Source organism: Ambystoma mexicanum, chromosome 5p (genome assembly GCF_040938575.1).
Source record: "Ambystoma mexicanum isolate Mex_15411 chromosome 5p, UKY_AmexF1_1, whole genome shotgun sequence".
In the NCBI taxonomy this organism is placed as follows: Eukaryota; Metazoa; Chordata; class Amphibia; order Caudata; family Ambystomatidae; genus Ambystoma; species Ambystoma mexicanum.
This window is the reverse complement of record NC_090930.1, coordinates 176428063-176455477: the sequence shown is the minus strand read 5'-3', so window position 1 is coordinate 176455477 and position 27415 is coordinate 176428063. Positions and strand designations below refer to the sequence as shown.

The 27415-nt window shown below is 46.3% G+C and overlaps 1 protein-coding gene across 1 annotated transcript in view; it reads right to left on the bottom strand.

The window, feature by feature from the left end:
• The window catches only part of ATP7A (ATPase copper transporting alpha), a 1086974-nt gene that overhangs the window by 266181 nt on the left and 793378 nt on the right, over positions 1-27415 (bottom strand). The gene's annotated exons all lie outside the window — the stretch shown is intronic.

Here is a 27415-nt window from a genome sequence, read left to right as displayed (position 1 = left end):
GTAAACTAATACCAGAGGAGTTCTTGGGTGAGGTAAGAAATAGAGGTCTACAGCAGCAGGTAAGGATAACTGTATCTTGCATAAGGACCCGAGTGATAAGCCAGTCAGCCCGCTATAAGAGAAATCCTTGACACCCATTGAGGAGAAGATTGACTCATCTTGAAACTGGAACAAAATGACCCCCACCTTCTGAATGTGAAGTGTAGAACACCACAAAGACTGGAGGGGAAAGTTAAATAAGTTTGCAAGAGTGGAAACCGACAATATAAGACCAGATTGCGACCACCTTTCATGAAGCCGGAAAGGCAGAAGCGTCATCAAGGACATGAGAGGAACAATGCATGACAATCTCCAAATTAAGGGGTCAAATAGAAAAAGTGGAAGATAGAGTGAAGGTTTTAGAAAATAATCAACTCTCTGCAGATTTGCTGGAATTAAAATGCAAAAAAAAAAAAAAGGATGGACAGCACAGAGAAGCAATACAAAGAACTACTGTTTAAACAAGACCATGTAGCAAACCACAAGAGGAGATCTAATTTACACATTTTTGGGATCCCAGAAAAATCTAACAAGAAGAGAAAGAGTGAACTTTGACAACCGGTGGACATTCGGTTTCAAGATGAAGGTACTGTTCAAGTTAAAATGGACCGTGCACACAGGCTGGTTAGTCTAAAGACAGTCCACAAACAGTTGCGATACAGTGCAAGGCTACAAAGTGAAACAGCAAATACTTAGAAAACTCAGAGCGGTGAGATCTTTGGAATTTAAAGGCAGTAAAGTACTCAATTCCCGAAACTATCTTATATGAGGTAGAAGAAAGAAGCAAGAAGGGGTGCTGGTCAATGATGGAACAGAAATGAAAGGAAACTTGATGTGAAAAGTAGGTGAAGAGAGAGCTGGAGAGACATTAGACAACGAACACCTATAGGCAAAAGCTATTACAGGGTAAGTGTAAGGTGGGACTTGCATGTTTAAAGTGCTAACTGGAAGGGAGGGGGGGAATAATGGGAAGTTTGTTGTCCTGGGGGCAGGAACTAGGGAATGAATGAAGGTAGGGGAGGAGTGGTATGAGCGCTTAAACCTTGGTGTACCTAGAAGTAGAGATACTGAGTGGATAGTTATTTTTTTGTTGAAATCCGGGGTTCCTAACAGGAAGACTTGGGGGAGGAAAAGGGAGCCGAAGGATGCTGAGGATGAGGACATGGAGATCCGCTAAAGATGGTTAAGAGAGGGAATGGGAAGAATGAGTGGTGGGGGGAAATTGTGGGGTAAAATGCTGTCAATAATGGAAAGAAACCAAAAGTGTCCTTAGAATCAGGAACTTAAGAAGTGGGTATACATGGCAGGCAGAAAAGGATATGAGGTACACAGGTCACTTTGCAATATGCGTTTAGAAGACAATATAACCAGGACAGGTGCAAAGACAAATTCCGATAAGATGTTAATAGGTTGGAAAATTGCTTCCCTGAATGAAGAGGTTTAGACATACCTAAATATAGGTCAATGTTGGTGCGGGAATTCAGATGATGTGGTCTTCAGGTATTGCTAGTCCAAGGAACACATTACAAAGAAGGGGGTTGGGGAGGGGGTGGGGGGAAGAGCTTTGGAGTACAGGCATACACAAGATGCTTTGGGCTGCTCAAGGGGGAGATATATAATTTTAGTGAAGGAGCTGGGGCTGAGAAACGGGAAGATGCAAAGAGCCCTAGATAATAAACTGCTGATGATAAAGGATTGTTACAAAGTCGAACAACATACCATAGCTACATGCTGCACTCCAAACCAAGGTCAAATGGAATCTAATAAAAGGGCTATTGAGAAATGTAACTGGGGATATGTGCACAAGATATTGGGGGGACTTTAATCATGTAATCTACACTCAGCCAGAGATAGATATATGAACAGGGGAGATTGAGATGGGGAAGATGGAAAAGAGCCCATTCAGTCTTTTGTCGTTCTTGTAGTCTTGCTATGGGACCCATGTGAGCATATACATACTTCTTGCAGGACCGTTTGATTGTCTCTAGAATTGATACAATGTTATCTGAAGAGTTTGACAGACATCTCATTAGAAGCGCTGAAGCAGTCCAGACCCAATGGTCAGATCAGGACCATATTATGGTGCACTTAGATCTCCCGATTGAAGAAAATTGAATAGGAAGATGGAAATAAAAGTCTTTTGGTAAGAGACCCAATCTTCCGAAACTTCAGGAAGGAAGAAAAATGAGAACTACTTTGAACTAAATAGAACAAAGGAAATGTCCCCGGTGGTATTAGGGGATGCAGGAAAGGCAGTATCTACTGGACTACTAATCGCAGAATGGTCAAAGAGAAATAAACTAACTAGAGAAAACCAAGGAAACCCAGCTAAGCAAAGAACTATAAGATATAGAAAAGGTATGAAATCCCCAAAATGCTCTTGCCCCAGAGATTGGTCAGTTGATAAGAGGGAGACATTGAAAGAATTGATGGCTGAGGCATATCACAAGCTGATGTTTTTTAAGCAAGAGTGTTAGAAGGGAGACAATGCAGATACCCTATTGTCTCGCAGGTTGAGGAAGCAAGCGTTGTAAAGGAGAGTGGTGGAATAGAGACTGGGAGGGGACAAAGAAATAGAGCATGTCACATAGTACTATGAAAGTCTATTCCAAAGGGTCTCAGGACAAGTGCCATAAGGAAATACTTGCACTCAATAAAACTACCCAAAATGGCAGATGAGTGAACCGTTATAGGTCCTTTAAGACGAGGTAACACTCTACAGGGTGGATGGGGATGGAGAAATTACTCAAACATCAATAATAAAACAGTCTCAGGAAGTTGGCAAAAGACTGTTTCAATAACAATTATCTAAAACAGGGAGTACAGCGGACATCATCCGACATCTGGCAGTAAGGTCTTGTGCGCATTTCATAAAAAAACATGATTATATAGTAAATATTCATCATCACTCGACTTGGGAGGATAGCTCAGGGTTAACGTGCTTGCCTTGGAAGCAAGACAACACGGAGCACCACAGGGTCGATCCCCGGATCCACGCTTAGAAACCTCTGGGTATTAAGCACGTTATAAAAAAACCTATAATATTCTTCCATCATATCACATCAGTGACGTCATCCTACGTGGCAAACTAAAACTTATGGAGGGTTGAGGTTGGGTAACGGGAAACATCTAGTATATTTTCTATGAGGGTTGGTGCTGTGATTGGGTCTCTGTCAGGTGGACAACTCTGCCCACCCCTAGTGCGAGTCATTGTGAGCGTCATAAAATACACAACATCTCATTGGGTCTCTAAACTATAGGGCTCTTTAGTACGTGCCCCTTTATGATTGGTTGGCACTCTTGTACCCTTCTGGAATATTCCGCTCGTTAGCAGCATGCATGCTGCTACCCCAGGTGCTGGTGGGTCGGACTTGAGAATGCCTCCCCACCCAGTTAGCCCATCATCCATCATCACTCAAGCTGTCTGCCATGACAAAAGCCTTTGTACTTGGCCATGCAAAGCATCACTGCTCCTGGGAATAAAAGGGAGTGTGAGCACAACTATCTTCTGGTCTCGGTGTAGCTGTCCATCTGCCCATGTTACTAGAGACCACGTTTTTGAACTCCTTAGTTGTTTTTAATATTAAATGGATAAAAATTGGCATTCACTGTCCTTCCGACGCACCTTAACAGGAGCAGAGATCTTGCCTTCTCGGTCATTGTATCATTCCAGTATAATTGACAATTTTCTTGGCTGCTTCACCCCTTAATACTGGGCCAGCAGGCCTCTTGATGCCTGTTCCATATTCAGCTGGGCTTATTCTGCTGCACCACACTTTTTCCAGCCCTTCTATTTACGGGGTCCAGTTTGCACAAAACGATGTAGAACTTCCAGATTCCTATGCATAATTAATATATATATATATATATATATATATATATATATATATATATATATATATATATATATATATATATATATATATATATGATACATTACTCAACGTAATCGTATTTCTGATGCTTGTATCTGCTTAGATTCACATGCTGTGCATAGGCCGACATCTAGTGGAAGCTGCAGAGTATTACAGTTTGTTTTTCGAAACTCGAAAATGAGCGTCGACACAGGGCGTGCCATTAATACTATCCCTAGTGTGACGTCCACTGTACCCATGATCCCTCACGCGTGTAGGACCCTCAGATTGTATTTTTTTTTTTACATGAGGTAGCATGAGAAGCGCGAGTACAGATGATCCAAGCAGATAGAAAGAAAAGTAAGACTACAAGCATCCATGCGCCTTCTCTCAGAGGGGAGGAAGGGTGGGTCGCATGTGAATCTAAGCAGATACAAGCATCAGAAAAATACGATTACGGTGCGTATTGTATCCATTCTGAGGCTTGTGGAATCTGCTTGGATCACATGCTGTGCATAGATTAGCGAGCAGTACCTGAAGGAGGCGGGATGTGAGATGGGTCATGAGCAAATAAATGTCTTAGAACCGCTTGTCCCACTTGGGTATCTGTCTTGGAACGGGTGTCAACGCAGTAGTGCTGAGTAAAAGTGTGAATAGAGCTCCAAGTAGCTGCTTTGCAAATGGTGTTAAGGGGGACATTTGCAATGAAAGCCAGAGTGGCCCCAATGCCTCTTGTAGAGTGGGCTCTTGGCGTGAAAGGCAGAGTTTTTCCAGAAAGGGAGTAACACAGCTGGATACAGTTAATAATCCACTTAGAGATGGAACCTTTAGAGACGCGATCCCCCTCTCTGCCTGTAGCTACGGAGACAAACAGCTGATCTGTTTTCCTTAGCGGTCTGGTCTTGTTTACATAGTAGAGGACCGCCCTACGCACATCTAGGGTGTGTAGTTTCAACTCAGCCGAGCTCTGTGGGTCTTGGAAGAAAGCCGGAAGCTCGATGGACTGGTTCATGTGGAATTTAGAAATAAACTTAGGTGAGAACCTAGGGTGTGTGCGTAAAACCAGTTTATCCTTATGGACAGTAAAGAAGGGATCTTGCACCGACACAGCCTGAATTTCACTGACCCTTCTTATAGATGTAATTGCTACTAAGAAGGCTGTCTTATAAGTCAGGTGTTTGAGACTGCTTTATGCATGGGCTCGAATGGGGGGCCCATGAATTTAGATAGCACCACCTTAAGGTCCCATCCTGGTGGTGGGTTTGAAATAGGAGGGTGAAGTCTCTTTACTCCGTCCATGAAGGCTTTAACTACTGGTACTTTCCACCATGACACCTTGTTATGGGAAGTGGTGTTTGCCGACAGAGCTGCCAGGTGTACCTTCAGTGAGTTCAAAATCAGTCCTGCATCCAGCAGGTGGAGCATGTATGTAACAATAGTGGAAGGAGTGCAATCAACTGGGTTGATTTGTTTATTCTGGCACCAGATAACAAATCTCTTCCATTTGTCAAAGTAGCAGTGCCTCGTGTTTGGCTTCCTAGATTCTTTTAGGATGTCCATACACCTCTGTGGTAAATTCAGATGTCCGAACTCTCTGACCTCAGGAGCCATGCTGCCAGGTTCATTGAGTTGGGTTGAGGATGCACTGTTTGACCTTGGTGCTGGGACAGTAGGTTGTACCAGGCCGGAGGTTTGATGGGTTCGCACACCGCTAATCTGCGTAAGTGTGGGAACCACGGTTGTCCCGCCCACATGGGAGCAACCAGGACGAGCGTCATCGATTCTCTGTTCATCTTGTTGACCACCTTCCTGATGAGGAGTTGGTGGAAAAGCATACGCAAACATTCCTGACCAGTTCATCCACAGGGCGTTCCTCTGAAAGTCTGGTTGGGGGAACCTGGATGCAAATCCTGGGCATTGTCCGTTTTCGCTTGTGGCGAATAGGTCTACAGTGGGGAAACCCCACTGAGAGAAGATATCTTCTACGACTTCTCTGTGTAGACACCATTCGTGTTCTTCTGGGAGGGGGTCTCTGCTTAGAGCATCCGCTAGAGAATTGAGATCCCCTGGAACATGTTGCGATGACAGGAAGATGTTCCGTCTGAGTGCCCATATCCAAATTTTCTGGGCAAGCTTGGACAGATTTGGCGAACGAGTCCCTCCTTGCTTGTTCAGGTAAAACATGTCTGTAGTGCTGTCCGTCCGGATTTGCACTGACAGATTTAGCAGGTAGGGCTCGAACGCTTGAAGCGCTCTGAATACTGCCAGAAGCTCTAGCAGGTTGATGTGATTCTTGGCCACTGAGTGAGACCAGAGACCCTGAGCTGTGTGGTGGAGATGGTGAGCTCCCCACCCTGTCGGGCATGCATCGGTTGCGACTACCGCCTGTATCTCAGGATCGTAAAAGGGTTTCCCCTTTGACAGATTTTCTCTTGTCCATCAGTTTAGGCTTTGTACAAGTGTTGGCGAAACGACCACTAGATCGTCCCACTGACCACTTGCCTGAGACCACTGTTTCGCCAACCATTTCTGCACGGGACACATGCGCAGGCGCGCGTGGGGGACCAGGTAAATACATGACGCCATCATGTCCAGCAACTGCATTGCTTTGCGTACCGTTATCTGGCGACCGGACTGCTATTGCGGAATTTGCAGCAGTATATTCCGAATTCTTTCCTCGGAAGGAAAGGTCAACCCCTCTGGAGTGTCTAGGATAGCTCCTAGGATCTGTTTGGTGGTGCTTGGCACCAGACTTTACTTTTTCTCGTTTATTGAGAAGCCCAATTCGAAGAGGAGGTTGATTGTCCTTTGAATGTTTGTTCTGCAAATTACTGGGGTCTCCGCCTTGATGAGCCAGTCGTCCAGGTAAGGGTACACCGGGATTGCCTCCCTGCGTAGGTGTGCAGCCGCCACCGCCAGTACCTTGGTGAATACCCTTGGAGCCGAAGCTATCCCGAAGGGCAGTACATTGAACTGGTAGTGCTGACTGTCCACCTTGAAGCGCAAGTACTTTCTGTGCACTGGGAACATGGAACATGGAAATATGAAAATAGGCATCTTTCATGTCCAACGTGGCCATGTAATCCCCTTTTTTAGGAGGGGGGGATTACCTCTTGGAGAGTAGTAATGCAAAATCTTTGGGGCTTGACATACTTGTTTGCAGGCCGTAAGTCCAATACTGGGCGCATTGTCAAATCTTTTTTTGGCACAAGGAAGTAAGTTGAATAAATTACCCTTGTTTACCTGGTGTCCCGGGACGAGTTCTATCGCATCCTTTGCTAGCAGATTGACGATCTCCTCGAGGAGGATCTTCTGGTGTTCCAAAGAATGTATTCTTTGTCGTGGAGGATGGTTCCGGGGACGCTCGAACAGTTCTATGCAGTACCCTGCGGATACTGTGGACAGCACCCAGCTGTCTGATGTGATCCCTTCCCAAGCTTGGGTGAAGTTGGAAATGCATCCCCCTGCTGGGGTTGCGTGAGAAGGGACCCTGAACAGAGCATCACTGTTTTGGTGGAGGCGTGCCGCCTCCTCTACTGGGGCTGCCTCTACCTTTACCACGTCCTCTTTTATTATCCCTGCCGTAACCCTGGGTAGACTGTTGGTTATTATTGTTCCACAGTGTACCCTGCCCTTGGGAATAGTTAGATCCTCTCTGGGAATTTTGGCCACGTGGGTGACGAAAATTGCCATTCCCTCTCTGATTAGGGGGTTTATTGGTTAGTTGGCTTATGGATTTGAGTGTCTCATACTCGTCCTTGGCATTTTCCAGCGCGTCTTCGACCGCCTTACCAAACAACAGATCTGACTCCACCGGTTTATCCAACAATGATGCTTGGGTTTCAGCTTTGAATCCAGACTGCCGTAACCAAGCGTGTCTCTTGATAACAGTTCCTTCTGCTATCAATCTTCCGTCGTTATCTGCGGCATCAAAGGTTGCTTTTAAAATGCAACCGCAAACGGCTCTTCCCTCTGCCGCAACTCGTGCCAACTGGCTCTTTAAGGGTTCTGGGGCAGAGTCTATGAGTGCTGCGACTTCTTCCCACTGATGGCAGTTGTAGCTGGCCAACAGGGTGGTGGAGTTGGCAATCCTTGCCTGGTAGGCGGAAGTGGAGGATACTTTCCTGCCCAAACCATACAGTTTCTTGCTCTCCTTGTCGGGAGGAGCTTCGGACGATGACAAGGGTGTTCCAGCCCTCTTACGGGTCTTTGTAACAACTAGGGAGTCCGGTTTCAGCTGCCCCCTTATATAGTGGGTCTGATTGGGCTGCCCTGAAAAGTTACTCAATCCTGGGGTTCACTGCCCTGGTGAGGTTAGGATTTACAAGTGAAGGGTCTATTCTTCTCTGAATAGACTTAAGGATAGGGATGGCCTGAGCAACAGGCCTCCTTTCTCCCACTAACTCTTTGGCGAAGTCCCTCTCCTCTTGAGCACCCTGGGTGTCAATGTGGAAATGTTCTGCCGCTCGGGACAGAACTTCATTCAGGAGAGGTTGATTGTCGACAGGGGAGTCGGTAATCGGGGGTTCTTTCTCTACCGGGGAATCTACTCTGTAGGTCTCAGGGTCTTCCTCTTCCTCTTCTTGGTCCTCATCATCCCCATAGTAGCCCGTACCAGGTTGGTCTTCCAACATTCCCAAATCTGGATCCTCACAAAAGGATGTATCCCCTTGATATTGAGAGTAGGGCTGTATATAGAAGGGGTCCGAAGAGCGTGTTGGGGCTTCAAACCGGGACTTCTTACTTGGAGGTATTGGATCCTTAGAGCCTGAGGGTGCTGACCCGTCGGGAGTATAGGAGAGAAAGTGTTCAGGGTTTTTTGCGTAACAATTTGCCAAATGATGACATCCTTGACATAACCCTGTCTATGTCATCACTAGACCATTCTCTAGAACTGGGAAGGACCCTTTCTGGGACTTTCTCCGCCTTATCCTGACTAGACTTACTGGTTTTAGCAGGGCTCCTTGGGATAACAGAAGACTGGGACTTGTCTGTCTATGTGGAGTGGAAAGTTTTATAGGTGTGTGAGGAGGCTGAGACTGCTTCCTTTGTTGTTTTCCCCCCTCCCCGTGGGCGGAAGAGTGTTTTCCCTGCCTTTTCGCCCCTTCGGAGCCTTCCGACGCCTGGCGTCGAAGTTCGGGGGTACTGTCCCTATCTTTAGAACGTGGAGGTAGGAACTCGGGAGCTGCCGTTACGCGGTCTGCGTGCGCCGACTCCTGGAGTGCGGTCTGGGGATGGAAGTCGGCTTTGTCTTCCGACGATCGAACTTCGGTTACCTTGGGGAGCGAGGCACTCTTGGCAACAGTGGATGATTGCCTGGAGTCATGCGGCGATCTAGAACGCCCAGAGGACACCGATTCGGACCGTTCTCTATGTGCCTATTTACGAGAACTCGACGTGCGTGTCGAAACTCGGTTGGACTTCATGTACTTTGTGGAAGTGCTGTGGGTAGCGCTTGTGTCACTGGGGGTCTTCCCCATAGCTGCCCTGCCAGACGACCTTCCGAGGTCGCGGACTTGCACTCGGCTGTCTCTTGACGCCACGTTGCCCTCGCCGTCTGAAAGCACGGCGTCGCTACCATCGCTTAAGGCGCCCTCCGCTGCCATGGCCTCCTGACGCCTCGCGTGGTGGGCCCAATGCTTGATCGAACGGTCCTTAAGTATTTTCGGTTTAAACCTAGTACACGCTCTGCAGTTCGCCTCGGGGTGGTCCCTCGGCAAGCAGAGATTGCACGTGGCGTGTCTGTCAACCCAAGGGTACTTGCGGTTGCACTTGGGGCAGAATTGGAAAGGGGTACCCTCCATACGCACCTTGTGGCAGCGGGCTGTTAAGTGTAGGAATATATAAGAATGTACCTACATACCAAAAGAGTGTAGAGTATGTCCACCCCCCACTCTCCCTACTTGCAGGGCCGAGGCCAGAGGCCTTCCGAGGCCCAAATCCGTCGTGCAGCTGTCGACGGTCGATTTCTTCTCCGGGCCGGCGTCGAGTGTGGAAGTTCGGTGACTCGACGTTGGGGTGGAGAATGGGGAAAATAGAACGATATTTTGCAAAAGTATGGCTAAGGCCAGGGAACTCCGCGAAATGCTTCCGACCAGTATGGCGGAAAAAAACAATCTGAGTGTCCTACACGCGTGAAGGGTCATGGGTACAGTGGACGTCACACTAGGGATAGTATTACTGGCACGCCCTGCGTCGACGCCCATTTTCGAGTTTCGAAAAACAAACTAATACTCCGCAGCTTCCACTAGATGTTGGCCTATGCACAGCATGTGATCTAAGCAGATTTCACAAGCCTCAGAAATATATATATATCGTTGAGACATGGAGGAGAAACACTGCACTCCAAGCGTGAGGTCTGAAAGTCCCAGTAAGAAAGTGACAAACTCGAATCAAATGTGCAAAAACGAGTTTAATAAATGGTAAAAAAAGTAAGAAAAACAAAACAGGACGCCAGAGCAGTGTCCTGAACAACGCGTTTTGCGTTTCCCAGAGCGCTTGTTCACGTTAGGAAGACGTGAAAACAATCACAGTAGATATTACACATTAGTCCTTTTCCCATGTTGCCTAACTCCACAAGCTAACAGCTTTGTCACGAAACCATGGCGTTCATTTTGGAATGTAGCAGAATCCTGCATTAGCTTTTGAAGAAACAGGTTAAAATTAACAGTATTATGCCTAGCACATTGGAATCTGTCAAGAAACATGTAAAGTAACAATACTAATGAATAAAAGGGACGCATAATGAGATGCGTCAACAAATCTCACTTGGAGAAAAAATCAGCAATCCACAGCTGTAGCATAAAGTGCAAGTGCATTTCTATTGTAAACATATGAGCATGGTACATGAAAATGCAGCAAATGGCTATAAGATAAAGTGCAGGTGCATAGCTAGCTCAACATGACAACATAGTAACCATATACAGTAGGAAAACAGCAGGGACAGAATAATGCTGTCTAAAGTGGAATCTCTATTGACAGTTACAGGCAGTCAATATATGCAACCCTTAGAATAAAAACATGTTTCAGGCAAGAACCATGAAGTGCAAATTGTAGATCTTCATAAAGACATAAGCCCAAGGCTACAGTATAAGGTGCAAGTGCATTAGACTGTAAACATATCGACCTAGCAGCAATGGACAGGCAGACAAATTAATAATCATAAAGTACAAGTGCAAAAAAATACCGATGTCCTCCTAATATGTGTGTCCATATTCAGATATACGTGGCTACTGGCTCGGGTGCAAATAAGAACCATACGCACCCTAGAATCTAACAAACCAGTATTAGTTGTTGCTTCAAATGCCCACGTAGAGGAGAACCACAAAAAGAAAACACACCTGCACAGTATTGAGACTTGTGGAAAGACAGAAGTAATAAGGAAGGCAATATCAAAAACTAAAATTTAAAATACAGAAGTCATCGTGTACTCGCAAAATCATATCCCCCCCCCCCCCCCCAATACATCAGGAAGGTAAGACAGCCAAAGTGGACCAACAAGAAAGTAAATCAAGTTGGATAACAAAGATGATAAAATTAAAAATAGAGCAGTTCCAGGCCAGGGCAAAAAATCTAAATGATAATCAAGAGAAGCAGTATTGAGTAGCAGGAGACCAGGATCAAGCAAGGCGACAAGGAAAGAGAAAGAGAGGGGTAGGAACACTGAGAAACAGAAGAGTCAAATTCCCACAAAGGTATGCATCCCTTCATCCTCTTCATCCACATTGTGACCATTGGGATATTTAGTATCAAAAGCCAAAATGAGCCTGGTTTCCAATTGTCTTAGTCTCAAAGTGAGATCCCCCCCCCCCTCGGGTCGATCGGCACATGAGCCACAGCAAAGAATGTAAGCAGATGGACATCACTGTCATGTTCCTGCCTGAAATGTTTAGCCATAGGGTAGGTAGGCTCAAAGTTCTTGATTGCTCTGAGATGCTGCAAAATACGGAGCTTAAATATACATGTGGTGGATCCCACGTACCATTTCCGGCAGGGACATGCAAGGACGTACACTACAAAGGGGGCGTCACAGTTGGTAAAATGTTTTAACCTGAATTCACTGCCTGTAAATCGGATGTATAAAAGATTTGCAGGTAGTGGCATGAGGACAGGATTTACATTTTTGGCACTTGGTAAAGCCTTTAGGTAGGCCAGGTAGCCAATTGGTCATGGTGGAATTTTTTTGGACAGGAGATAAGTAACTAGAAACCAGTCTATCCTTTAACGAAGGTGCCTGTTTAAAAGTTAAAGTAGGGCATTTAGGTAGTAATGGGCCAAGGTCTTTGTCCAACCTAAGGATATGCCAATGTTTCGTAACAATCTTACGAACATCATAGGAGGCATTGTTGAATTTCACAATGATGCGAGGGTCATCCTGATCCTTATTTTTCTTCCTACTGGTAGGACCATGTAGTAACAATTCCCTTGAGAGTGCCCGTGCTTTGGAGAAGGCCATTTCAATAATCTTTTTTTGATACCCCTGTTGTAGAAAATCAACGGCAGCCAAACTGCAACAGCGGCAAACTCATGGATATCTGCGCAGTTGCCCCGAAAGCGAATTAATTTGCCATAAGGGATACTGTTCTTACAAGAAAGCAGGTGACAACTCGTTGCATGCAAGGCAAGGCCTGTATTGGTGGTTTTTATATGCAGGGAGGTCTGAATGCCTAGATTGTCTAGTCTTACATTGACATCCAAATATACGATCTCGGTGGAGCTGTGACATTCAGTGAATCTCAGATTTACAGCATTGTTGTTGATACTGTCCACAAAGGATCCCCACTCATTCTCATTTCCCTTCCAAATTATAAAGACATCATCGATGTACCGCCACCAACCAATAACTTGTGTAGGAAAACTGAGTAAAAGTAATTCAGACAAAAAAGTAGACTCCCACCACCCCATGGTCAAGTTAGCATATGATGGAGCAAAAGTACTGCCCATAGCAGTACCTCTAACCTGGTGATAGAAAGAACCCTCAAAAAGAAAAACATTGTTAGTTTAACAGAACAAACGCATATCCAAAATCATACCATTGTGCCCCAAGAAATTCAAAGAACGAGTGTCCAAAAAATGCTTACAAGCGGTCAACGCAGTCGTGTGATCAATGGATGTATAAAGGGAAACGACATCAAGGGTAGCTAGCATTAATCCCTCCTCCCAAGGTATATCAGAAATATGGCTAAAAAATATTTGGTATCACGTAGATACGAGGGCAGGGCCGACACCAACGGAAACAGGGTCTCATCAATGAACTGGACCATATGTTCTAGGGGGGAACCACATAGGGTTACAATAGGCCTGCCTGGCGGGTGGGTCAGGGACTTATGAGTCTTGGGCAAAAAATATATAGTGGGAATGGTGTGGCTGACAGGAACAAGGAACTTGGCCAACTCATCCTCGATAAGGCCTTTCTCGGCCCACTTGGTACACAAAGAGGTGAGCTCCAACTGTATTTATATACCTTGGCGCATCGCCGCAATCTATTCACTACGTATAGCCAGCCTTATGATTACTTCGTCTACTTGCGTTACTGCATCTGTACAATTATTAAATGGTTGTCATTTTCTTCTGTGCTTTTCACACGTGCGATCTTCACTCCGCATATGAAAGTTTTACTTGATTCTTACTTCATCATCAGATTATATATGGTCTATTCATCTTCTCTCTGGTCATCTCTTCTGAGGTGTGTCACTTTCTTCATGTGACGTCCCCAGTCTTTCATCCGTCTTCACATGCTCTTCAGGGATCTTTCCCAAGAGGCTGTCAGTTCTTCGTGGGTACATAAAGAATGGTCTTCTTAATGGATACTTTGCTTGCATCATTACAGGTGTCCTGCTTGTCACCATGTGCAGCTCCCAACATATAGGCAATTTAGGGGCGGGACTTTCAGTAGAGGCTTTTGGCTTCTCCTCGACAGCGAAACTAGAAGAGCGTATTAAGTAATTTTGAGATAAGGAAATCTGTTGTGATGTGCTTGGTGTGAATGCAGATGTTTGAGACTGTATGAGAGAATGTTGGTGTGCCTGAGAGAATGTTTTAGCTGCGAGTGTAGAAATGTCTGTAGTGAAGGTTCCAATGTATGCCAGTTGGAGAGCCCCAGCCTGGGTGATGGGACCCAGTAGTTCATACTTGCCTTCTTAAAGGGACTTTGTGCAACTTGGAATAAAGCTGATTAATGAAACCTACCCAAGATGTCCAAGGATCTTTGATTATTACAAAGTCGATTGGGGGGAAAGAAAGCGGGAAAGAATCCAGGGACAGATGGGTATACCACCCACTTCTATAGAACATTTGAAAACCTCTTGGCACAGCTAGTAGAGGTGCCCAATTCAATGCTGGAAGGAAAGGATAGTCCTCATTCAATCATTCATTCTTGTAGTACATAATATGTGTTATTCCAAAAGAGCAAAGGGATCCAACAGAATGCGCCTCATACAGGCCAATTTCATTAATCAATGTGGATGTGAAAATGTTAACTAAAGTGTTAGACTCCAGATTAAATTAAGTCCTGTCAAGCTTGACGTACCCAGACCAAATTGCATCCGTACCAGGATGCCAGGGGGCGGACAATGTCTGAAAGACTATTAATTTGACACATTTTGCTGAGAACATGAACAAACACCCAGTTGTTCCCTCACTGGATGCAGGGAAGGCGATCGGCAGGGTGGAGTGGGCATTCCTTGAAGAAGCATTAAAGGTGTTTAGATTTGTACCCAACTGTATTTGCTGGCTAAGATCATTATATTCAAACCTGCATCCAATGGTAACAGTTAATGGGGTTACCTCTCGTGAATTTCATTTGCATAAAGCAGGGGGATCTGAAACCTTTGGTTCATATGTTTTGGACTACAACTTCCATCAGCCCCAGCCAGAATAGTCACTGGTGAGGGATCATGGGAGTAGTAGTCCAAAACATCTTGAGAGCCAGAGGTTGCAGACCCTTGGTATAGAGCAACATGACAGGGCTGCTAGAACCCACCCCTGTAATTCTTCCTAGTGATAGAGCCCTTCACAGAAACAAATATGAGAACTTGACGAAATTACTTAGGGTTTAGGGCAGCATAAGAATATAAGATTGGTCTGTTGCGGGGACCTGCCGCCGGGCTGGCGTCTCCATGCGGCGGCCGCCCGCAGCTCCGCTGAGAGGAGAGGGCCAAAATTAGAGACACGGGGGGAGGGCCCCCCGTACCCCCCGCACCAAGTAAGTGATACCAGGCCCGGGGAGGGGACCCTGTGGGCACTCTAAGCGTCCGTGAGGTGAACTTTTCCAGTGCACAACCCACGGTGGTAACTGCCGAGGGGGGAGGCCCATATACATTGCGGCTGCAGTCCCGGGCGGCTTACTAGGCTGAACCTCGACGGCTGCTGGGGAAACCAGTGCAAATCCTCAGACGCAGAACAAGCGCCCACAACCCCAATATGCCCTAAACAATATGGGCACGCGCACAGGACCCACGGTGGTGACTGCCTAGGGAGGAGGCCCTCATTACATATTTCAGCTTTAGTCCCAGGCTACACCAGGCTGAACCTCGATAACTGCTGGTGAAATAAACGCAGATCCTCAAGCGCGGGAACAACCGCCCGCAAACCTGATACACCCTAAACAATACGGACGCGGGCGATCCCTATTGCTCCAGGAGCACCAACACAAGCCTCAACAAGGCAATCATACGAACAGGCCTGGGGATCAGACAGGGGGGATCTGGCCTATACAGGACTGCCAGGACCATTCCTGGTACACGTGCAGAATATCCTGAACTGGGAGCAGACGTGCAGGGACACACTCCCCCCATCTCCTACTGTGCAACATCGCATTTGGCGGCGATACGTGGGAGAACACATTCCACCCTCAACAGCGTACATAACACATGGGCCGCAACGAGAAAAAGGGTTGAGGAGGGAAAAAGACCGGCCCGATGGACACCTTCGCCAGCCCGTAACCGCATGGGGCGGTGGGGGGAGCGCCACAGACACCTGATAGGCAAGAGAGTGAGCAACGCTAGTGCAGAATGGGTTCATGGCGGTGAATGTAGAGTTGGATGATATTGTGGCAACAATTGGATCCCTGAAGGCACGAGTGGAAAAAGAGCGTGCGTATCACGGAGGCAGAAAACAGGATCAGCACGAGCTAAGACACGATTTCACAACACAGCCGCGACATAGCCCACCTCCAAACAGAAATGCACAAAATCCAAAACAAGTGCGAGGATCTCGAATCGAGATCCTGGAGGAACAACATCCGGATCGCCGGGGTTGCAGAGACCTTTGGCAAAGGGCCTATGGAGAAACAGGTGGAAACCCTGTTGAAAGATATCCTAGGAGCAGACTCCTTTTCGGAACACTTCCTAATTGAAAGGGGCCACCGTACTCTAGCACCACCTCCAAAACAAGGAGCTCCCCCTCGCACCATAATAGCACGACTCCTTAACTAAAGGGACAGAGACACCATACTTCGATTGTCCAGGGAGAAAGGAACCTTGCATCATGCACAGAACATTATCCACATATACCCGGACTTTTCAGCTAACATACAAACACAAAGGAGATCCTATGAAATGGTGAAAAGGCAGCTACGGCTGCGCAATGTACCCTATGCTCTCAACTTCCCGGCGAAAATGAGAATACAACACGGGGGGGAAGGGCCCACTTCTTCGAGAACCCCACAGAAGCTATGACATATGTGTACATTTCCATCCCGTTGCCTCCTGGAAATCGGGTGATTGACCAAAATGTGAGACCACAACCGAGAGATGAGAGGCGAGACCCCACGGACTGAAAGGGGGAATTCTGGCCAGCCACCTACCGCCACAAGCAAGAAAAGTATAGTAGCATGGATGGCCTGAACAAAGACTTATGATTAATCGAGCCTTTGGCCTCCGTTGGGGCTAGCCAGATGGCTGCAACAGGCGACCCTCAGGAAAGCTCCACCAGTTCAAGGGAATGACAATAGAAGGGTAGCATCGTCAAGTTGGGGGAGATGATGTGGGTGGGGGACCAAAGTATCTCAGGATGTCTAGCTCCGTTGAGCAGTGTGGGAATGGGGGGGGTGGGGTTGAGGTTCTGGGACTCAGTTGGAAGAGTCCTACAAGTTAAAAACTGTGGTGACATTGCAGCACATGGAACTCTGAGTAACAGTAATACAAAAGACATAACGAGGGAATACAGATATGGCTCACCCTAATGTGATGGCTCGAGGGTTGAAGCTAAACTTTCTTACATGGAACGTCCGTGGTCTGAACAACCGCACTAAGTTGAACAAGGTGGGGACATATATAACCAGACACCATCCCCAGATAATCAGGTTACAAGAAACTCATGCACTCCAGAGGGTCAACGCTGAGCTCCTGAGAGGGTGGGGGCAGCATAGATATTACACTGAATACTCTTCACAGGCAAGAGGAGTACTCACCCTGATCCACCCCCCTGTTGGTTTTCAATTTGGAAAAAGTAAAATAGACCCTTAGGGTCGCTATGTTGTAGTGTGGGGCAGCATTGCGGGGGAGGAACTAATACTGGTGAACACGTATGGTCCAAATGTGGACGACCCTGACTTCTATACAAATGTTATGCAAGAGATATTGTGGGGAGGAGACTTCAACACCATATTGGATATTACTCTAGACCGCTCCACCTCTAAGCACAGGCATCCCACAAAAACAGCTGTTATCCTACAACAAATCCTAACGCAACTAACCATGGTAGACGCCTGGAGAACACTACACCCGCACAAAAGACAGTACTCATTCTACTCTTCAGTGCATGACACCGAGTCTCATATAGACTACTCGCTGGTGTCAGCATCCCTTATGAACCAAATTGATAATAGTGAAATACTTCCCCGTACCCTGTCGGATCACTCCCCTATCCTTTTAGATATGACATTAGGAAATCTAAAACCCCCGGCCAGAAGATGAGGATGCCATCCGATCCTTAAGGACCCAACAGTAGCAGACGCACTACATACAGAGGTAGAATACTTCCTTGAAACCAACAAGGAGTCAGTAGATATGCAACTCTATGGGAGTCATTCAAGGCACGGGTGAGGGGGATCCCGATTTCCAAATCCACAGGACTGTTGAGGTCTGTTAGGGTGGAACTGGCGGAAGTGGAGAAATGGTTGGGAGAATTGGAAATGCGATATACAGCCGCACATGAAGACCACACCCTGGCGGACATCAATAACAACCTGCAAGAGTTCAACAGATTAGCCACCAGGGAACTACTATATATGGCAACTCCAATCAGAGCACGCTGATACGGCGAGGGGAACAGGGCGGGTCGCACCCTGTCCAACCTGTTAAAGGCCGAGAGACATCACACACCAATCTCTAGTATAATAGCGGGGGACGGCACAGTAACCACAAGTGAGGAGGGCATAAATAGAGAATTCACTCATTTCTACACGGAACTATATGCCAATCATGACCTGAAATCAGCCACTGACACTAGAGAATATCTAGACAAAATCACACTCCCGACATTGCCAATAGAGCATAGATTGCTGCTAGACCAGCCCCTAACGGTTGACGAGATAAAGGAAGAAATAAAATCATTAGCCAACGGGAAGGCACCCGGCTCAGACGGAGAGGGGAGCCAAGTTATACAAGGAGCTCAATGAGGAGCTGGCCCCGGTATTACTGTCTGTATGGGAGGAGGCCATGGAGCTGGGAACACTTCCCACATCTATGAGAGAGGCCATAATTATGGTACTCCTCAAGCCCAGACGTCCGCCGAGTGAGATGTCCTCTTACCGGCCCCTATCCCTCAAAGTGCGATGCAAAAAGATTTGCAAAAATCCTGGCCACGAGACTCCTACCCAACATGTCCATGTTGGTGCATCCAGATCAATGCGGATTTATCCCCACCAGGTCAACAGCACTAAATCTCCGAAGGCTGTTCGGTGTTATGGCCCAGATTAAACCCAAAGCCCAGGCAGTGGCCATATCTCTGGATGCCGAGAAGGCGTTTGATTCTGTGTCATGGGCATACTTGTTTATGGTGCTTGAGAAATTTGGATTAGGCCCATACTTTCTACACTAACCCGGGTGCCAGGGTACTGACTAACCGCACCATGTCTGAATGGTTCGAGCTGGGAAGGGGTACGAGACAGCGTTGCCCGTTCTCCCCCATACTGTTCTCCCTTACAATAGAACCAGTCGCTGCAGCAGTTAGGGAACATCAGGGACAGAGGGGTATAAAGATGGCGGGCCTAACCCAGTCTATATCACTATACGCAGATGATACTCTGTTATACGTCCGAGAGCCGGACGTACACCTGGGGCCAGCAATGGAAACCATACATGAGTTTGCAGAGTACTCAGGATATAGAACCAACCACTCCACGTCTGAAATCTTTCCCCTGACCCCTGCCACTAAATGTCCGACCAACACACACGGTTTACAGTGGTCTCCTATTAAGATAAGATACCTGGGCATTATTGTATCAGGAGACAAAGCATCCCCATACTCGAACAACCATGACTCATTGTTAAACACGATTTCCACTAAACTCTGCTTCTGGGCCAGACTTCCCATATCGCTTATCGGCCAGGTCGCTATACTGAAAATGGTTATCTTACCCAAGCTATTGTATGTGTTTACTAATATCCCGATACAGCCTGGTAGACGGTTCTTTGACACCTTTAGATCCATGGCTGTAGAGTTTGTTTGGTGTGGGGGGGGGGGCTGCCAGAATGAATTGGGAAAAAATGGTGGAACCCTATAATAAAGGTGGCATAGCAGCCCAAGACTTCGAATTATATTACCTGGTGGCACAGGCCCAGTTTGTCAGACACTGGTATGATGAACAAGATACCTCACCCCACATCTGTTTAGAAAAACACACAACACATCCAACCGACTTAAGGTCAGTCATCTTCAAAGATAAACACAAGGACGCATATCCAGTCAGCACAACAGTACACGCATGGTCCAAGATTTACCGTAGGCTTGGCCTGGAGGCACAATATTACGCTGAGGCCCCGTTCTGGAACTTCCCCGGCATAGCGCCCACATACGATCCAGATGTGCAGAAAACATGGGACCCAGAGGGAGAATTTAAAATCAAGGACATATTCCCCAACGGCAGATTCATAACATTAGAAGAGTTCAAAACGGGGATGGGGAGGGACGAGTTGATGATATTACAATACCACAGAATGAGAATGGCATTTAAGGCCAGATGGCCACTGTTCCCAGATGAGCCCCCGCCACACCCATGCCTCGTGGCTCTGTCCACCCTGTCGGGAATCAGTGTCTCGGGACTCTACACGGCTACAGGCCAACACTCCAACGGTAAACATGATAAAGGCCTCCTGGGAAACAGATCTGGGCACTACCATAACAGACAGATCCTGGGAGAGATACTGTGAACTGACCAAGAGGGCATCCATGAATGCAGGCCTCCGGCTGATCCAATTTAAGTTGTTGAACAAGTTACACTACACCCCCCTAAAAATAGCGGAATTCACAAAACTGTCCCGGCAGGTGTCAGAAGTGCGGGGCTGAACGGGCTGACTCATTCCACATGTACTGGAGCTGCCCACACATGTGTATTCTGGGGGGAGGTGGCGAAATTCCTGGAAGAGGTCACGCAGGTACCGGCAGACCTCACACCTCAAAAATACCTGTTCAGAGACCAAGGAAAGCGATCAGAGGTAACCAGAAGGCTCTTTAACATTTCGTGTGCAGTGGTCAAGAAGTGCATACTGCAAAAGTGGAAGAGTGCACAGGTCCCAAGTTAATCACTTTCTTAAGGAGCTAATGTATGTTAATGAGTGCGGGGAACACTATGTAATGTCACTTCTGAACACAAGTAAACCAAAGGACATCTGGGCCCAGTTCAGAGTATATTTATGTGAAATGGACTCTACCAGCGGTAGCCAGACAGGACCCAGAAATACGCCAGATCTGTTATACCGCACATTATGTTATGTACTTGAACTAAACATCTGTTATGGACATGTATTGAATGTCGTGTTGTTGCAATGTTGTGTACCACAATCAATAAATAAAGTTAAAAAAAAAAAAGAATATAAGATTGGTCTATTCAGAGATGACATTTTACTTTTTATCCCAAGAACTTTCTCATCCCGGATAGTCCTGTTGATGTAAATAGAAAAGTATGGAGAGCTGTCAGGATACACAACAAACTCAGACAAATCTCTATTATTGCCACTGGGTCTAGGACGAGGTGCAAGTTGGATTACAGGAATTTCCCTTTAAAATATGTGAATAAGGTTTCAAATATTTGAGTGCGAGACTTGACTGTAGAAGCTATATGATAGGATTGTTTATTTATATAGCGCCTATACACAATGTGTTTCAAAGCGCTTCAAGGCAAGGGAGGGAACAAGGGAAAATACAACCACATTCTTACAGGCCATGAACAGTAAGGATGTGAAATTAACTACCGTACTCGGCCTGACGACATTTCAGATAGTGCAAGAGCTAAGACATAGATAAGGAAGGGAGGGGGAGAGTGGGAAGGAAATGGAAACAGACAGGCGACTACCGTACTAGGCCTGATGACATTTCTGGTAGAGCCGGAGAAAAACAAAAGGTGAGGGAGAGGGGTGCAGAAAGGGAAGGGAGGAACAAGCAAGCGACTATCATACTAGGCCTGATGACATTTCAGATAGTGCTGGAGGGGTGGCGGGTAGGAAAAAAGACAGTAATGGTAGGGTGGAGGAAACAGACGAGGTTGCTATCATATTAGGTCGAGGGACAATTCTAAGTGCATAGAAGAAAGTAAGGGGAGGAGATAGGAAAAGGGAGAAGGGAAAGGAGGAGAGAAAAGAAAGTAAGCAGTCAAAAAGAGTAGAGAAGAAAGAGTGGAGAGCGGATACAATTGCAGAAGTCAGTAGTAACAAATAATGTTGCAAGCCAGGATACAAGATGAAGATGGGAACAGCATGATTCAGGGCCACCATGAGTACAAGATGCAAACAAAGTCCAGCATGAGAGTTGAGAGAGTGATGCACCGTGAATGAATGAATGAAGTCCATAATTCAAATCCAGCATTGGCCACAAGACAGTGATGGTAAAGGAAGGCACCAGGTGGGAGGGGCTTGCTAAGTGGTTTAAAAGAGCAGCAGGCAGGAAGGTACCAGGTGGGCGGGGCTTAGGCCAGGTGACCTAGATCCACTTGCACCTGCTCCCCCATCTGCAAAGGAAAAGAAGCTGGAGGGCTCCTAAAGTAGGGAAACAGAGCGGCAAGTAGGAAGGCACCAGGTGGGCAGGGTGTTAGGGAGAATTCTCTGTATAGGCTAATTTCCCAAACCTAGTTAGTCCCCCAGCAGCTTTGCTGGATTTTTGGGGTTTATTTTTTTCTCCTGCTAAGAGTGAGAGTCTTTTTCTCCCACTCTTAGACATGATTTGAGATATCCTTTGACTTTGTAACATGTTTTATGGGCTATGGGGTCTTTTACTCCTTAAGGTTTCATGTATTTTTGCTAAGAGTGTTACACAGCATCCTCAGTGCAGTAACACAGGGGTGTCATAGTGACCCCCAAACAGACTCCATACCCTGGGACTGACTACTGTCTCCCAGGGCATGTAAAGTCACTATTGACTTTAATAGTCTTAAATTGTGAACAGAACCAGTACAAACCATCATATTGTGGAAGTACTGGCAGGGGTAATTAGATTGCCCCTTGGTCTGTTTTTCGAGGGGGCACTGTGCAGTCCCCCCTCGTCGAGTTTCTGGCTGGTAGCAGTGGTTACCACGCGAAATATTCCACCGGAATATTTCCTATGGGATTTTCCCATTCATTTTAAACGCACCACTTTTTTGGTGCAATGTTAAAGATACCGGCGGGTTATTTATTTAATATTTATTCCCCGGTTGGGTCTTTTTGCCAGGACTCGGTTTTAAAATGGCGTTTGTGTTCGCCTCTGTAACTCCAACCCAAGTCGAGCTCTTTGTTCCACTTTTTGGCGGGCTTCTACACAGAAGCCTCCAAAAGTGGTGACACTCTGTCTGGGTCTACAGGATGTGTGGGAGGGGGGTTTAGGCACCTTGGACTGAGTTGCCTCGGCAACTCAAGTCGCACTCTTGTGTGATTGGCCCAGTGGTGAGCCGCCCGGCTCACCACTTAGCATGTTTGAGTGACAGCTAGGACTGATGAATGGGGGTTTTCTGCATAAAAGCAGGGCTTTGGGGACTGGAACTTCAGAAGTCACCACAGGACCAAAGAATCCGAAGAGGGAGAAGCTGAGCCGACCTGCAATGACGACACCACCGGTGGAGCCCTGCTGAACCGTCTCACCACTTCCCAACGACAGAGAAGATCTTCATCCCGGAGAGGAGTCTTCCTCTGAACTGGTGGGGATAACCAGTTCGCCCTCTTTTTCGCCTTCCTGGATCGTCCTGTGGTCGAATCGCCCATGCCAAGCACCCTGGCGACCAGATAGCCACGCTTCACCACTATCGCGAATAAAAGGGTAGTAACCTTTTAACCGGGAAACTCCACGGCTGGTTTCTTCCCTGGCAGTGCAACGACCTCCAGCTTTCCTCCACGTTGAGATCTTCTCTTCCCCTGGACGAAGCACCGACTTGCACCCGCTGCCAGGAACAACTGCCCCCGCTGGAGCTTTCTCACCATTTCAGGTACTGTGTCCCGCCTGGTCTCCCTTGCAACAGACTGTTCAAGGTGTCCCGTAAATCCTTGACTTTCTATCCTGGGGTGACTTGGGACCTTCTAACTAACTTTTCCTGAACTGATCCAACCCTTTTTGTACTACCTGCAAAGACTCTTTAAAGTACTATTCAACTGTGTGATCTTGGACACATTTCGCCTTGCTCTCTCCAAGAGTGGGCCTGGCCTATGACTTTCTTGCTCCTCAGTAGACTCTGCCTTTTCTGACTTGCTCTGGTTCTCTTAAAGTGTTGGTATTATGTATTTTCCTAATTCTGCCTTTTTCCCTCCCTTTTTAACTAACTTATTGGAGTGCCATCTTAGGTTAAGCGCTCACCTCTGTCTGCAAATAAGTGGTGTTTTAACTAAGACTTGTTCAATAAGTAATCAGGGATGTATATATATTAATAGCAACTGTGTTTGAACTTGCTTGCTATAGTAGTGTTAGTGTATTTTACAAAATGTGTGTTTTTTTAAATAAATAAATATATACTTTTATACCAAAGCTCTGGTCAGTGTTTTCTTGTGCTACTGTATTTTGGTACCTATCTTGTATACTCTATATACTGTCTAACCCTTCTTGAGAGAAGTCTGGCTGCTCAGCCACAGCTACCAGGTAAATCTAGGTGGTACAGACTGCTACCAATTGGGTTTACTGCCAACACCTGTAGTCCTAAGCCTTTTGCAGTGGTCCCTAAGGGAACTGCACAGGTTTCTGCCTAACACAGGGCTTGCTAAGTGGTGAAAAAGAGCAGGAAGCTGGAAGGCACCAGGTGGGCAGGGCTTAGGCCAGATGACCTAGATTCACTTGCACCTGCTCCCCATCTGCATCATAGAACCTCAATTTCCCACTACTATGGAACTGTCTGAAAGCAGACATCGGAAGATGGAGGACATTAGGGTTGGGATGGGATGGATGGGTAGACACAATTAAATTGAACATCCTCCCATGGTTACTCTTCTTTTTAATAATAATAATAATAATTTGGCATTTATATAGCGCTACGAACCCTCAGGTATCTGAGCGCTGCTTATTATTACCCACGGTGTGTGGTACTCTTCTTTTTCATATTCCTACCAGTTTTGTCCCAGGACGTTTCCTTGCAGAGGTGAAAAGGGAACTCTTGGCATTTCTTTGGGACCGAAGGAGGATGAAGATCGCCTACAATCGGCTGGTGATATTTCATAGCTGTTAATCTCAGAAACTTGTATTTTCACCTAAAACTATCCTGGTACAGGGAATGGGTGGAGCTGGAGATCACAACTATGCACCCAGTTACATTAGGAGAGTGGTTATGGATCTAAAGGTAACGTTTGCTGACAAGAGTGGTGAGACATCCCACACTAGGGCCACTGTGGGAGATTTGGCGAGAGAGTAGGATTAAAAGCAAACTGTCCATATGCCCATCTCCCTTGAACCCATTATGGGCCCCTCCTTTCCTGGGAGAAATTGAAAACCCAGAGAGATTCCAAGTCTGGTTTGAGAGCGGGTTAGAGATGACAGGACAGTTACGGTGAGAGAGACAATTCCTGGATATAACCACAAAGTGTTAGGAAGCTTCCAATTGTTCTCTGTTTGCAGTTGAAGGGTGTTCTGGAAGGCAAAAGTCTTGCACACCTGACGGAATTTGAACAGCTATCTATGCCTGTATAAAAGATACCTAGATGGAGGTAGCAGATGTGCCAAGGGTACCATGGGAAAAGGGTCTGGGAACTCCCTTGATAGAGGAAGTATGGTAGTAAAAGTGCAGGAGGGTACATCAAGTCTCAGGACTGTACAATACAAAATGCACAGGATAAAGCCATTTCAAAGATAGACAGCCTCCAGTCCAATTTGCAAAGATGTCCTCTATTTGCCCAGCTCAATGTTGAAAAGGATGTGGCGCAATGGGAACCTTTTCCATGTGTGGTGGGCTTGTGCCGTGATAGAGATATTGGGTGGTCCTTTCCTGGTTAAAGGAGATAGGTGTGGGGGCAGGGGGGTCAAATGATGGTGCTTGAGTGCATCTGATATTACTCAGTAATCTAGAGCGAAAAGGGGAGAGAATAAAGATACCACACATGACATTCTTTTCTTGCTGCTACGACTGTATAGACCAGAACTGGAAGAAAGGTGCCCCCCCACCCCTTTCCCCTTCCGAGGAAGTCTGAATGGATTAGAAAAGCAAAAGAGTTCTATCGAATGAAGAAGTTAACAGAATGAATGAACGAGAAAGATGCCTTATAAATGGAATGGTTCCCCTTCTGGTCCAAACATGGGGACTATAGATTTGGACTAGAGATTTAGGAGAGAAAAAGGAGATATGTTTGAGGGAGGCAGCAATCCCAGCAAAATAAATTCATGACGAAATGACATACAAGACCTGTATAAAAGAAACAAGGTTAGTTTAAATAATGCTTGCTCGGGAAGAGAAAGGAGGAAAGAAGGGTAAATGTTACAAAGATAAAACATATTGTTAGATATGTGGCAGCTTCATGACTGTTTACTGAATCATGGATGTCCTCTGATTTAAACAAAAATTAAATAAGTATAAAACTAATTTTCTTTAATTCCCCTAATGAAGTTTACTACATAGTTTATTTATTTAGACATTTATATAGCGCACCGAACCCTGAGGCATCTGGCCGCTTTAATTTAAGAAGGTGGTTACAAAGATTACAAAGTGCAGTAATACCCAAGTACACACATTGGAAAAGCCTAACCTCATGTTGCAAGGAGACTACATCAAGGCATGCAGTTACAAATGGTAAAGTCCAGGTATATGACATGGGAAAGCCTGACCTCATGTTTTTATTGCAATTGTATAAACTGTCGAATTGATTAGCAGGCAGATCGTTATAACTGTTCACACACAGAACAGTGCTGTCTTGAAAAATTCAATCATACAAAAAAACATAGTACATACAAGCAGCTAAATAATAAAAGCTAGTGCAACACAACTTTATGTGTGTGCCTTTTCAGTGTTGGTATTAGTGAGACAAAGTGTTTCTTGTCCCAGTGATACATTACAAAGGAAATTAGCTTGCATTAAATGGTTGCAAGGACTAAACCTTGTGGGTAGGACGCACCCCCACCCCCTGATCTAATAAAGGCAGCTACATCAGAGCATGCAGTTAGATATGGTAAAGTCCAGGTACATGAAATGGGAAAGCCTAACCTCATGTTGCAAGGCGGTTACATCAGCACATGTGGTGATAAATAAGAAGGGTTCGAGAAGATGGGAGAAACAGAGTGCCATGGGTAAGCAGAGAGAGTGGAGGAGGGTCGGGATAGGAAAGCAGGGTGGAGCAGCACAATGCACTCACGGGGCCAACCAAGTTTGCGAGCAAGAGCAGACAGTGCAGCCAAGGCGAGCAACAAAATTTGAATTAGTGACAGCAGTTTACAGCAAGCCCAATGAACTGGCGGGAAAAGGTGAGAGACACAGTGCAGTCACAGGCTGTGGAGTGATCATTGCAGGTGGGCAGGGAGCAAATGAGGCACATGCTATGGGTAAACTGGTAGTAAAGTAGGGCTTAGTGAAGCCACAATAAGTGATGTAAGTTATAACAGGCACAGAGAGCATGTGGAGGCATCTGCAGGAAAGTACAGCCAGGGTGTAGTTGTCTAACATTAAGATGGTATAGATGTGATACATAGTTGGAACAATGTGCAGGACATAACATTTTGCAGTGGTGGAAAGGCAACAGAAGCGTAAGCGAAAATCACAATGAAAATATATAGTAAAAGCAATGTCGCCGATAGGCGTAAGGCCATGTCATAGTTAACGAATAGTGAATGTCAGTGGAACGGTACCAGGACTAGGGATGTCGCTGAGGTCATCTGAGCACCACCGCTATAGGCTACGAGTAGTGGAGTGGCAGTTAAACTCGTAGTTGCGG